At 44.2% G+C, this 15,177-nt stretch overlaps 1 protein-coding gene across 3 annotated transcripts in view; it reads right to left on the bottom strand.

The window, feature by feature from the left end:
- The window catches only part of RPAP1 (RNA polymerase II associated protein 1), a 251,935-nt gene extending 237,507 nt beyond the window's left edge, over positions 1 to 14,428 (bottom strand). For all 3 annotated transcript variants that reach the window (XM_069208759.1, XM_069208760.1, XM_069208758.1), the window contains exon 1: positions 14,320 to 14,428. The gene's annotated coding sequence lies outside the window, so the exon portion shown is untranslated. The remainder of the gene's footprint in view (positions 1 to 14,319) is intronic.
- Positions 14,429 to 15,177: the final 749 nt, after the last annotated feature.

The following is a 15,177-nucleotide window of genomic DNA, read 5'->3' on the forward strand; positions in this document are numbered from 1 at the left end:
CATGCAACCGGGAGTGACCAGGAGACAGAAACACAAGGCCTCATGACACCTCTGCACATGTTCCCCCCAGACCGGGGAGAGGAGAACCAAGGGTGTCCCCATGTCCGCCAACATTGTGAGACCTGAGCTCCACTTGTTGGCTTGGTCGGACTGGACCCAAGTCCACACCTGCAGACTGTATCTGCAGGCAACCCCTGCAAACGCGAGGAACTCCAATCCTGGACCTGATGCCAAAAGAAACCACTGCACCGAGCCCCACAGTCTGAGGAAAAGTGGACCAAAGGTGTCCCTACATGCCAGAGGACCTCAAGGGTCGAGCCCCCCTGGTGGTTCGCCCTGACTGACCTTCCAGTCCCCACGGGTCATCCGATGTCGTAACACACCTCTGCACCTGGACGCACCAGAGCCTCCTGAGGTGACCTGTTGATGTAGCCTTGGACCCTGCCCTATACTCACCTTCAGTCCTGGAGAACAGTTCCATAGGTCACTGTGAAATGCCCAAATGCAGTACATGTTTTCCCCCCATTAGGTAACATTACCGTGCCCAAAAATTGCACAGTCAACTTTTGAAAACTGTACAAATTCCCATCTCGAAAAATACTCACCTAATTCCGGTGATCTTGGTATCTAAATTTATATAAACGTATGTGTTATTTTTATAAACTGATGTCAGATTTCTTTGTTGAGAATATGTCTCACTTACTGTATGAGTGTGTGCCTTACATGCGTAGCACTACCCTCTGATATACCTAACTGCTCAAAATCACTACCCGAAAAGAGAGCATTTGGGATGTCACTTATGCCTCTGTGATACCTCTGGGGGATTGCTTTGACTCTTTGCACATTGTGCGTCATCTTGGTCCACTATATGAAGAGCCAGCTTCCTACAAATAAATATAGGAAACCCCAAAGGTAGGCCCTAGACACCCAGAGGGCAGGGTGCAGTGCATTTAAAAATCTGGACATGTACTTTTAAGTTTTACATGTCCTTGAAGAGAAAAACTCTTAAAATGTGTTTTTCACTGCTCCAAGGCCTACGTCCCCCATACACTAATATTGGAGCTACCTTATTACATTTAATAATCTGTAATTTCAATTTCCATATGGGAACAGGTAACTAGTTTGTGTCTTTGAAATTCTAATGAAAACTCCTAACAGGACGAAGTTGAATTTTAAATTACAATTTGGAAAATTACTCTCTTAAAAAGCTGCCATTTGCCTGCCTTAGTTACTTAGTGCCTGTTCTTTAGTCACATGACTGGGTGAAGCTGACAGCTGGACTTTGCGTATTCTACCAAGACAGCCACACACAACAGTATGTGTGCCTGAATGGACCAACACTGGCAGGATGGGAGGGTGGAGCTAAGCACAGCCCTATTTATAATTTAAAAGGCTGTGTCCTGCTTCAACACAAAAGGCTGCATACCCCATGTACTCAGTCAGGAGCCAGGTCAGGGTAGGCAGAATGCCTAGAGACTTAAAAAAGAAACCTATAGAAGCTTCTCCCCCAATTCAAAGGCACAACTGGCTATAAATACTGGACCTCAGACACCAACTCTTCAGTACACTTCTGGCCCTGTGGCTCCTCTGTCAGGAAGTACTGCTGAACTCAACTGCTGCTCTCTTGCTTTGGTGAGCAGGACTCAACCTGTATCTCTGTAACCCAGAACCCAGAGTGACTCCAAGGGCTAGTATGCTGGTTTCTTGACCTGAAGCCTCAGGGACACAACTGGATTTCAGCAACCTGCAGCTGCATCTGGAGTCTAACACCTTTGAGTCTACCCTGCCAAGTGGTGCCACCCCAGCCCTTCACCCTTGGAGGTAGGCCTAAAGTTCTCTGCCAGCCTATGTGGCTCCAGAGGAACAGACCCATCTTCTCTGCTGTGTCACAGCCTCACAGCTCCAGACTGGGTGACGCATCCTTGATGCCGGACTTCGCATCACAAGCCCTCATCGATGGGTTCTTTGACGACAATGTAGGACCTCGTATCGTAGCCTCACCATGTCTCAAAACTGACGCATCGCTTCAGCTGTGCAATGCAGATTCCATGCAGAGGCTTGCAATGCTCCGCAAACTAGGATTAGTGGACTCTGAGCAGTATGCCTAACTGGATCTCTGTAGCCAGCCAGAACTCTGTCCCGTTAAGCCAGAACTTGTGATTTTGCCCTGGTTTGGTGTGACAAGATATCCACAGTTGTTGCTATTTGCCTTTTGGCACTATTTTCACTAAAATGTTTAAAGCTGAAATACTCAGGTTCTACTGATTGGATTTTTGTCGTATTAGTTTTGATTTATTTGTTAAAAACGACTCTATTTTTCTAACTTGGTTATGGGATCCTTTTGTGTGGTGTTTTCATAATGTTACTGTTGGAAGTGCTGCACAAATACATTACACATTACCGCTAACTTAAGCCTGACTGCTCTGTGCCAAGCTACCAGAGGGTTGGGCAACTAGGGTTTGCTTGTGGCTTCACCCTGAGAAGAATTGTGGGTGCTGCTTGAGAAAGGTTTCACCCCCTCAACCAGTAACCCAAATTCTTACAAGGTGCAATTCATTCAACCCAGCAACACTGCTTACTATTTCAGACAGGGGTTGTGAAGATAGGAAAGTAGTTGAACCTGAGCATGACTGCATCTGAGCTATGTACAAAACCAGACATGAAAGAGATAACCTTGGAAATGGCTGATCTGGCATAGTTTGTTGATGGTTCTTGTCTAAGAGACCAATGTGGGGCATTGAGAGCTGCCTGCGCAGCAAATTTATTTTCTGAAACTTTGGCAATATCTTCTCTCCCACATGTAACTTCAGCACAAGTGACAGAATTGGTTCCTTTGACAAAAACTTATGCTTGTCAGAGAATTTGAATATGACGATTCATACAGCCAGTATGGTTTTGGAGTTGTACATGGCTTTTGGTCAACTGTGGTCACAAAGGGTTTTTATGCCATTTTCTGGGGCCGCTTGAAGAATAGGGTCTACATATTGGATTTGTTGAAAGCAATACAACAGCAAAAGGAAATTGCAGCAACGTGTGTGAATTCCAATATTTGTATGACTTCTACCGACTTGTCATTGATATTTTTTGCAATATATCCTGCTTGTGCACAATTTATATACAACTCCTTCACAGCATTTAGATAAAAACTATTCATACAGCATTCAGGTAAAACTATTTATATATATTTCTATATCCTGTAAAAGTGGATTTTAACAATCGTGAAAACACCGGGCAACTACACATCAAATTACTCAGCCACCACTATTTCTCAGCAAGCCAGGTAAACCCAGTCTAAAATGGTTACAGTAGTTCAGTCTATTTGAAAACCACTTGGTGACCATTGACACAAATGGGTATAATATGGCACCCAAGTCTTGCCTTGTTATTTGCTAGTATTGGGCAAGCAGTGCATGAGATATTTGACGGTTTACCACCCCTACCTCTCCTCAAGCACAATCTGGAGACGGACAATGGAATGTATATCTAGAGGCCATAGCAAGACTGAGGAAAGAATTTTCGGATGAACCTAACATTACGTTGGAACCTCATAATTTTTATAAACGCAAACAATTGAGTGATGAAAATGTGAAGGAGTACATCTCAACACTAAGGGTATTGACAGCCACATGTGAATTTGAATAAGAGTTGTTATGTTTGGCCAACTCTAAAGGGAAAACAACATCAAGACACATAAAACAGTCATCAGTTTTTTTTTACAGATGTGGATCTAAAAGTTACATGAGCAATTTTTCCAAGTGCCCAGCTACTGGCTAACACTGCCTAAGTTGTAAAAACATTGCCCATTTTCAGAACGAGTGCAAAAGTAACGGAAATACATTAAGAATTAGTAGTGTGGAGGTGGGAGTTGATGCATGTTCTGATTCTCTCATAACGTAATTCTAATCATAGATTGTAATGACAAGGATAAAAATGTTAAAGGACCATTTACATGGTGCTGTCATTAACAATGTTTCTTTACAGGCCATGGCAGACTCTGGATCACCCATAACAATTTTAAGAGGCACTACTGTTTATAAGAAATGAGGTAGAGAGTTTCCTTTGTTACACTGGGATGTGAACCAAAAAGCATTTGGGAATTAAGACTTAGAGATGGTAGGTTATTTTATATCTAAGGTTAATTGTTTACGCAGAGAAACCAACACAAATGTGCATGTGGTTGTGATAGGAAAGAACAACATTGATTGGAAAGATCTAGCATGCATGGGTTTGTATCTCAAACCTGGTTCGGAGAATCCAGTTATGGTGGGTGACTTACCCATATGTCATGTAGATTGTAGAAAAGACTCAATTAATGAAACTTAGTCAGAATTTCAAACATTATTTAGTAACCAAGTTGGCTTGGTGAAAGGAGCACAGCATCACTTCAGGCTAGTACCTCATGCACAGCCAGAAGCACACAAAGTGAGACTTGTACGTACATATATATATATATCAGGGAAGAGTTAAGAAACACCTTAAAAAAATTGTGTTCACAGGGGTTCATACAATCTACAGATTCATCACAGTGGGTTGCTCCAATCGTGGCTGCACAGAAGAAATCCGGAGAGATCAGATTGTGTTCTGATTTAAGTGCCCTCATTATAAATATTATGGTAGACTGCCAACCTCTGCCCAAGATGCAGGATTTACTAACAAATCAAGGAGGAACTAAGGTTTTCACTGATAGACTTGAGATTAGCCTATCATCAAGTGTTGTTGACTACTGAGTCCCAGGAGTTGACGACATCCTTGACTCCTTTTGGAGCTTACAAATTTCTGAGGCTTTCTTTTAGGCTGCCATTGGTGGCCAATGTGTTCCAGAAATGAAAAGACACTCTGTTCCAAGGTATCTAAGGGCTACAAGCATTTCAGGGTGATATACTTATATTTGCAGAAACCCTAGAGGAACACAATAACATTTGGAAGAAAACATTATCCATCTTAGTCAAAGATGTATGACAAAGCTGACATATGTAAGTCTGCAACAAATAAGTTGGAATATCTAGGTCACATGGTATCAGCTACCGGCATAAAAGCCAAATTTATAGTCATTACAGAAATTAGAGATGCTAAAGCACCTGCAGCTAAAGATACCCTTCGCTCATTTCTAGGGCTTGCAGAATACTATGCATGTTTTGTATTAAGTTATTCTCAAGCTGTTGAATTCTTACGTGCCTTACTTAAGAAGGGCCAGAAGTTTGAGTGGACTAATGAGGTAGAGAAGGCGTTTGTTAAAGTAAAAAAGTTGATTATTATATTTCACCACGAGCGTTACATGCCTTCCATGATAACTGTAAGTCACTGATAATGATAGATGCTGGGATTTATGATTTGAGTGCCGTTCTAAGACAAAAGGTGAACGGACAAGAACAAACTGTAGCATTCATGTCAAGTGCACTAAAACAGCTTGAGTGTCAATAAAGTACAATAGAAAGCGAAGCACTTGCAGCTGTATGGGCAGTGCAGAAAGTTAAAACGTACATTTGGGGAAGCAAATTTGAATTAAACACTGACCACAAAACATTGGTTTACATTTTCAACAATTTTAACAGCAATAATATGTCAGCCGGGCTCACAAGCTTGGTATCTAAACTACAGGGGTACAAGTTTGATCAAACAGATCAACAAAGGGAAGAACTTCAATGCTGACTGTTTGGCTAGAATGCCACTGGATGACGATGATGAGGAGTTGTACATGGATGATGTTGAATGTGTGGCGCTAGTGGATGCCCTATCTGAGTAGGAGTCAGTAATGACTGAAAAGGATTGGATGGAAGCATGTGCAAAAGACCAAAAACTACTGAGTTTATCACTAATAAGCAGCCTGATAATAGGTGTTTGACTGATAATTTGAAAATGTATTTACAGATAGTTGAGGAGAAGAATGGCATTGTGCTTCGTGGTGATAGGTTGGTTTCACCAACTGCATTACATCATACGATCATAAGTAAAGCTCGCCAGGGACATCTAGGCACCACGAAAACGTTCATTAAGGTAAAACAACATTATTGGTGGCCAGCTATTGACAGTCAGGTCAAAATGGTGGTAAATAAATGTCTAGGGTGTTTACTTTCGGATAAACACTGGAGAACTGTTCAAACACTGTTATATACCACTCAGCTTCCTAATGCAGCATAGGAAAAAAAATAGATAGAGATTTCTAAGGATCTTATTCAGCATTGCCCACAGGTATTAAATATTTAGTCCTAGCCGTTGACTATTTTGCAATATGGATGTATTATCAGTTTGTAGAAACAACAAGCACTGATACAACCATTGGGTTTATAAGAAATGCATTTTTAATAGAAGGGGCTCCAAGAGTCACTGTCACCGACAATGGCACACCTTTTGTGCCAGAAAGCATGTGTACGTTTCTGTCCAACCAAGACATAAAACATTCGGAAGTTGCACAGTACTCACCTACTTCAAATGGTCTGGTGGATCACCATTGCCTCAGGATTGGATGTAGATGATTTTATTAAGCAGAAAGTGTGGATATACAGTACTTCACCACATTGTACCACAGGAGTCACATCTTTCTCATTAATTAGAGGCAGAGAAGTGCACACATCTCTATTTCCATCTTAGTTAAAGTAAAAGAAAATGTGGCAGGAAATGAAGAGCTGAGCGGAGATAAAATGGCATACAATGTAGCCATGAAGCAGGTAATCATGAAAAATAAACTTTCACAATAAGAACTTTTCTAACAAAACAGAGCTTTCAGTTGGCGACTGGGTTTCAAGCAAGAACCCACTCAGAATTAAAAAGGGAGAATCAACATTTTCTATGCCAATACAAGTCAGCAAGATAGTAAAGAGGCAGCATTAATTGTAGGGAAAGGTGGCACAAGAGACAACTAGTAAAGGTTACACCAGAATAAGCCAACATTATGCGACAAGAGAAAAATTCTGTGAGTGACCCACATTGAGCACATTGGTTGCAGCCCAATACAGTAAAAAGACATGGTTTAGAATGTTGATAGGTCTGGTATTCAAGAACAGCCTTCAAGATTTGTTCATAATGATACTTCTTACAGTTATTACAGAAATGTGATAAGATCACGGGTCAAGCTGGTTCTCAAAAGGTTTGATGATTACATAAGATAATATTGTAACTTTCATTTGATATTTTAGTAGTCATAAATATATTCAAGCTTATTTTATTTTGAGGGAGGAAGGTGATGTAATATAGCAATACAGGAAATATTATTGTCATATGTTATTGCAAGAACTGTTGCCTCGTGAAATGTTATCATTTGAATTGAAGTACACTCGCACATGAAACACATACTAGCAAGGAATCAAACAGCAGTGGTCAGTTGCGATCAGACCTCCAAGCCAGATGGACGGGGCATGCAATGGGGTGATTAGTGTAGGAGGCTGGACTGGCTTGTAGTGAGTACCAAGGGGTACTTACACCTTGCACCAGGCCCAGGTATCCCTTATTAGTGTATAGGGTGTCTAGCAGCTTAGGCTGATAGATAATGGTAGCTTAGCAGAGCAGCTTAGGCTGAACTAGGAGACGAGTGAAGCTCCTACAGTCCCACTAGTGTCATATGCACAATATCATAAGAAAACACAATACACAGATATACTAAAAATAAAGGTACTTTATTTTTATGACAATATGCCAAAGTATCTCAGTGAGTACCCTCAGTATGAGGATAGCAAATATACACAAGATATATGCACACAATACCAAAAATATGCAGTATAGTATTAGAAAACAGTGCAAACAATGTATAGTTACAATAGGATGCAATGGGGACACATAGGGATAGGGGCAACACAAACCATATACTCCAAAAGTGGAATGCGAACCACGAATGGGCCCCAAACCTATGTGATCTTGTAGAGGGTTGCTGGGACTGTAAGAAAACAGTGAGGGTTAGAAAAATAGCCCACCCCAAGACCCTGAAAAGTGAGTGCCAAGTGCACTAAAGTTCCCCAAAGAGCACAGAAGTCGTGATAGGGGAATTCTGCAGGAAAGACAAAAACCAGCAATGCAACAACGATGGCTTTCCAGACGAGGGTACCTGTGGAACAAGGGGACCAAGTCCAAAAGTCACGACCAAGTCGAGAGTGGGCAGGTGCCCAGGAAATGCCAGCTGTGGGTGCAAAAAAGCTGCTACTAGGCAGTAGAAGCTGAGGATTCTGCAGGAACGACAAGGACTAGAAACTTCCCCTTTAGAGGATGGATGTCCCACGCCGTGGAGAGTCGTGCAGAAGTGTTTTCCTGAAGAAAGACCGCAAACAAGCCTTGCTAGCTGCAAGTCGTGCGGTTAGGGTTTTTTGGATGCTGCTGTGGCCCAGGAGGGACCAGGATGTCGCCAATTGCGTCAGGGGTCAGAGGGGGCGCCCAGCAAGACAAGGAGCCCTCTCAGAAGCAGGCAGCACCCGCAGAAGTGCCGGAACAGGCACTACGAAGAGGAGTGAAACGGTGCTCACCCGAAGTTGCACAAAGGAGTCCCACGCCGCCGGAGGACAACTCAGGAGGTCGTGCAATGCAGGTTAGAGTGCCGTGGACCCAGGCTTGGCTGTGCACAAAGGATTCCCTCGGAAAGTGAACAGGAGCCGGAGTAGCTGCAAAAGACGCGGTTCCCAGCAATGCAGTCTGGCGTGGGGAGGCAAGGACTTACCTCCACCAAACTTGGACTGAAGAGTCACTGGACTGTGGGAGTCACTTGGACAGAGTTGCTGGATTCAAGGGACCTCGCTCGTCGTGCTGAGAGGAGACCCAGGGGACCGGTGATGCAGTTCTTTGGTGCCTGCGGTTGCAGGGGGAAGATTCCGTCGACCCACGGGAGATTTCTTCAGAGCTTCTAGTGCAGAAAGGAGGCAGACTACCCCCACAGCATGCACCACCAGGAAAATAGTCGAGAAGGCGGCAGGATCAGCGTTACAGAGTTGCAGTAGTTGTCTTCGCTACTTTGTTGCAGTTTTGCAGGCTTCCAGCGCGGTCAGCAGTCGATTCCTTGGCAGAAGGTGAAGAGAGAGATGCAGAGGAACTCGGATGAGCTCTTGCATTCGTTATCTAAGGAAATCCCCAAAGCAGAGACCCTAAATATCCAGAAAAGAGGGTTTGGCTACTTAGGAGAGAAGATAGGCTAGCAACACCTGAAGGAGCCTATCAGAAGGAGTCTCTGACGTCACCTGCTGGCCCTGGCCACTCAGAGCAGTCCAGTGTGCCAGCAGCACCTCTGTTTCCAAGATGGCAGAGGTCTGGAGCACACTGGAGGAGCTCTGGGCACCTCACAGGGGAGGTGCAGGTCAGGGGAGTGGTCACTCCCCTTTCCTTTGTCCAGTTTCACGCCAGAGCAGGGCTGAGGGGTCCCTGAACCGGTGTAGACTGGCTTATGCAGAAATGGGCACCATGTGTGCCCATGAAAGCATTTCCAGAGGCTGGGGGAGGCTACTCCTCCCCTGCCTTAACACCATTTTCTAAAGGGAGAGGGTGTAACACCCTCTCTCTGAGGAAGTCCTTTGTTCTGCCTTCCTGGGCCAAGCCTGGCTGGACCCCAGGAGGGCAGAAACCTGTCTGAGGGGTTGGCAGCAGCAGCAGCTGCAGTGAAACCCCTGAAAAGGCAGTTTGGCAGTACCCGGGTCTGTGCTACAGACCCGTGGGATCATGGGATTGTGCCAACAATGCCAGGATGGCATAGAGGGGGCAATTCCATGATCTTAGACATGTTACATGGCCATATTCGGAGTTACCATTGTGAAGCTACACATAGGTAGTGACCTATATGTAGTGCACGCGTGTAATGGTGTCCCCGCACTCACAAAGTCCGGGGAATTGGCCCTGAACAATGTGGGGGCACCTTGGCTAGTGCCAGGGTGACCACACACTAAGTAACTTAGCACCCAACCTTTACCAGGTAAAGGTTAGACATATAGGTGACTTATAAGTTACTTAAGTGCAGTGGTAAATGGCTGTGAAATAACGTGGACGTTATTTCACTCAGGCTGCACTGGCAGGCCTGTGTAAGAATTGTCAGAGCTCCCTATGGGTGGCAAAAGAAATGCTGCAGCCCATAGGGATCTCCTGGAACCCCAATACCCTGGGTACCTCAGTACCATATACTAGGGAATTATAAGGGTGTTCCAGTGTGCCAATGTAAATTGGTAAAATTGGTCACTAGCCTGTTAGTGACAATTTGAAAGAAATGAGAGAGCATAACCACTGAGGTTCTGATTAGCAGAGCCTCAGTGAGACAGTTAGTCATAACACAGGTAACACATACAGGGCACACTTATGAGCACTGGGGCCCTGGCTGGCAGGGTCCCAGTGACACATACAACTAAAACAACATATATATAGTGAAATATGGGGGTAACATGCCAGGCAAGATGGTACTTTCCTACAATTAGTGAACCAATAAAGTAACTATTTGGTTACCTGCTGCATTTGGTTCTTCAATACTACAGTAGGCCTAGTGCCAGCGACAGGAAACAGCCTGAAAATGCAACATGATTACATCACATTTTTCCACTTAAATCTGACCCTTTTTAGCAAAGTGAGTAGCTGTTGGTTTCCGACTCTAGCTCAGCCCAACCTAGGGAAACCTAGCAAACATGCAAATTATTTAAACCTAGACACCTGGGGGAATCCAGGGTGGGGTGACTGTGCTGCTCTCACCAGGTTTTTTTTCTGTTGGGTCTAATGTTAGGGAGGGTGCCTTTTGGACCAACATCAAACACAGAGCAGACAGCCTGAAGTACATTTTAGGTGATTTGAATTTTGTGGTATGGGGTTCTGCTCCCACACTTTCATAAAAGCGACCACCTCTTAAAAGAACATTTATGTCATGTCTGTCAGTCGGTCATAAAACACACTGCCTGTAAGAGGACAAACTATACCCTTCACAGTATACTAATTTAGCTCCTCAAACAAATAATCAAAAAGCAATATTATTAGTTAGTTGTTAAACTGGAGAGAGGCGGCCATATCCAATCAGTGGAGGACCTGCACAATATGTAACAAAAAACCTTGGTTAATAAAACGTTGAAATTGTGTGAAAATCTCTACTTCACTGTGTCATTTGCCTTGATCCTCACATTTGAGACCACACTGCGCGCTGTACAGACAAACCTGTTAAATATATAGCTTAAGAAAGTAAAATGCTGCGTAAGAAAAAGTGCAGCCATCATAGCAGTCAACCACACAAAAGAACTACTCAGAATTGTCAAAGAATACTTCAACCCAGCTGCCACAGAGAACAATATTCATCCTTCCCAAGAAGTATGCCACACCCTCTTGGACTATTTTCACAACAACATTTCCACCATTTACAACAACTTTGATCCCCAACCCACAGTGCTCCACCTCAGCGACCTCAACCAACCACCGCACACCAGCCGCACAATCACAATATGGACACGACTCACCACACAGTCCACAGCAGCCATCATGTCCAACATCCACTCTGGAGCACCCACCAACCCATGCCCCCACCACCTGTTCAACCTCGGAACCAGTCACATCAGCTCACAACTCACCAGCACCCTCATCACCTCCACTGTCATGGCATTCTTCCCGGACAAATGGAAACTCACAGAAATCAGACCCAGCCTAAAGAACCCTTCCACCTACTACAGCAAACTCAAAAATTATCAACCAATCTCTCTGCACCCCTGCGCTACCAAAGTTCTCAAGAAGTCCATCAATCAACAGCTCACCAAATACCTGGAACAAAACAATCTGCTTTACAACTGCCAATCAGGAATTCCTGCCAACCACAGCACAAAGAACGCACTCATCGCAGCCACAGGTGACATCAGAGCTCTCCTCGAACACAGGGAGACCACCACCCTGATTCTCTTCGACCTCTCAGCTGCATTCAACACCATATCCCATGACACCTTCATCAACAGACTCCACAACATCGACAAACAAGAAAATGCCCTCAAATGGATCACTTCCTTCCTGACAGGACGCACCCAGAGCATCCGACTACCTCCCTTCACCGCTGAACGCAAGAACGTCATATGCGGCATACCCCAATGATCAGCCCTCAGCCCCACACTATTCAACAACTACGTGACCACCCTTGTCAACATTGTCGGATCCCATGGTCTCAACATCGTATCCTATGAGGACGATACACTCTCATCCTCTCGCTCACCCAGGATCCCACCACCAACAAAACAAACGTCTGCAGTGCCACGACCCACGTAGCAAACTGGATAAAAGCAAACTGCCTCAAACTCAAGTCCAACAAAACGGAAGTACTGATCTTCAGGAGAAACACATCCATATGGGACCACAGCTGGTGGCCAGTCGAACTAGAACCCACTCTCACGCCAACAGACCATGCATGCAAGCTTGGCATCATCCTCCACAGCGAACTAACCATGAAGCAATAAATCAACGGAGTCGCTTCCTCCTGCTTTCACATCCTCCACATGCTCCATACAATTTTCAGATGGCTCTGAGTCAAGACCAGGAAAATTGTCACCCAGGCCCTCCTCACCAGCCGCCTCGACTACGGCAATGAGCTCTATGCCAACATCTCCTCCTAACTCTTCAAACGTCTCCAGACCATACAGAATGCAGAAGCTAGACTTGTTGTAGTCGTCCCTAAAAGGGCACATAACCCCCCACCTCAGAAACCTCCACTTGCTCCCCATCCAGAAGAGATGCCAGTTCAAGATCCTCACACACCTATAAAGCCTTACACAATCACAGACCAGCCTACATCAACCACCAACTGAAAGTCCGTCAATCCGCCAGACACCTGCACTCCTCCTGACTAGCCGTCCACACCCCTATTCCGTATCCATCGCAGCACCGGCTGTTCCTGCTCCTATATCACCACGAAGACCTGGAATGACCTGCCCCTCCACCTCTGAGTGCACCCTCCATCACGGACTTTAGGAAAAAAAACAAAAGACCTGGCTTTTCAACGGACACCTCGCACCCCAGCGCACAGATACCCCCAGGGCTGATAGTGCTGTGCTATACAAATACTGACTGATTGATTAATTGATTCATTGAATGCTGCTCCCTCTGTAATCAGAGCTATTGGAATTACATAGCAGTGAAGGACCAAAATCTGAGGCTGAGTTGACAAAATTATGCGGCAAGGAAACCAAATTACGAGTCATAATGTGACAAAATTAGCAGCAGCAGTATTATTTCATTATTTTGTTATTTTAACCACTATTAATACTGTTACCCCTCAATAATATCAGGTTAGCATCTGAAAGAATCAACCAGAAACTAGAAGAGGACCAATGAACTCTAGTAAAACGTTTGTCACTGCACGGAACCAAGTAGCGTGGCGCTTTTTATTCAGTAACCTTTTCATTGCCTGAGCTACAAAAAAATTTGGGGTGAAATCTGCAAATTATACAACAGATGGTGGCTTATGTGGCAAATTCATAGCAGCCAAGAGAACGCTGTGGCCACAGAATCACAGCAGTCAGGTGGCCAAATCTATAATAACAATACTGGCCATTATATGGAAGCTAACTGACTTGTCTCTTATTTCACTAATGTCATCATCATTGGACACAGGAGATTTCATGGTTGTCTTCAAGCTCATGTTTAGAAACCATCACTTTTAGTGAATGGCACTCAACATACCGATATACTTTAATAAACTAGATTACAACACTTTCAAATTGAAACAAAAGTAGGTTATTCACACTGGAGGAAATGACTTCAGCCGATCCGGGAGTTCCACCAATGTCCAATTTATTTCCGCACAATGAGTTCAGTCGCAGTAAGTCAAACATCTCCTCTGTGCAACCGCCGTCCTCCCCTATACTCCCATCCAAAGATATAGCGCCTTCCACGAGCAACATCTGCCCATCTTTTTTTTCCTCCTCCAAGGAAGGCTTATTTGAAATAGTCACAAGCATTACACTGTGCGTCCTGCTCCTCACTATTCAGAACATGTCACGCTCTAGCACGTAACACAAATGTTAACCACTCAAGCCTTCATCATATTTTGCACCGAGATAAATATTTTGATGACTCTGCTGTTTGACCTCTTAGAACCAAACCAGACCCCTGACTCATCTCCATATATATAATATTCCGGCTTGTCCACCTCTATGTTTCTTGTCAACCACTAGCTGCCTCTAGGATGTGAGGTTTCGCTTTTAACACTGTAGGCATGGGTTAACTTAACAGAAAACAAAACATCCAAAGTATTAAACAGTACTAGCAAAAGGAGTCAGGTGTGAAATAGGACCCATTTGGCAGCTACTGAGTTGCAAATGGATTGAAATGATATGCACAATTTAAATTGCTGACTCGTCACCAAAACAAGTCAATCTCCCGAATGAGAACAGAAGGTCCGATGGGTCTTACCTCAAGCCTGCTGACTGAGGACCTAAAAACCCTGCTTTACTTTCGGACTCTTCCCGGCATCCGCACAAGAACTCACGCTGCCTACAGCACATAAAGACGCAATCAGGATGATACATTATGCTGATTGACAGTCTACGGGGAGGGCTGTTTAGTCACATAAAGCCTTCGATTGGTCATAAAAATAACGACCCGCCCCGGAACACGCCACACACAAACCCGGAAGGAAAACGACTGCTTGTATTGAGCTCACCAGAAATGATTTCCTTAGCCGCACGTGGGTCGCTCATCCAGGCTGTGTAAAGCGAGTCTTTGCTCGCTGCCGGTTGTGGCGAACGGTTGCTTGGAGGGTGAGGGGCAGGTAATAGTAGATCGAGTGAGAGAAAAATTAGAACAGACCCAGCAGCAACGCGTCGTCTTTGCAACCAGTGGAGGACAAATTTTTCGAATAAGTAGTATGGTGTCAGGCAGTCCTTTAAATGGGCCGTTATTGTCCGGTACTGAGTACCGGCACTTTTTTTATTTTGAGACGGAGAGTACCGGCACATCTCAAGAAAAACGTAATACTTTGAATTGGAGAGTACAGGCACTTCTCGGAAACAAGCAGGTACTCTGGCAGGGGTGTAGGAGACAATAAATTTCTGGGAGGGACAGGGACAGCCTTGGGGGACTTTCAATCAGCCCTATATAAATCGCTCGTTGTTTACGAACTGTAGGCTCCGATAAATATACACAATCATATATATATATATATATATATATATATATATATTGGAAGTGAAATAGGGAGAAAGGAAGGCATGTTTTCACAGTCTGAAAGTATCTTTTATTGTTATTTACATTCACAAAGTAATTAGCTCA

The sequence above is a fragment of the Pleurodeles waltl genome, chromosome 9, assembly GCF_031143425.1.
Source record: "Pleurodeles waltl isolate 20211129_DDA chromosome 9, aPleWal1.hap1.20221129, whole genome shotgun sequence".
Classification (NCBI taxonomy): Eukaryota; Metazoa; Chordata; class Amphibia; order Caudata; family Salamandridae; genus Pleurodeles; species Pleurodeles waltl.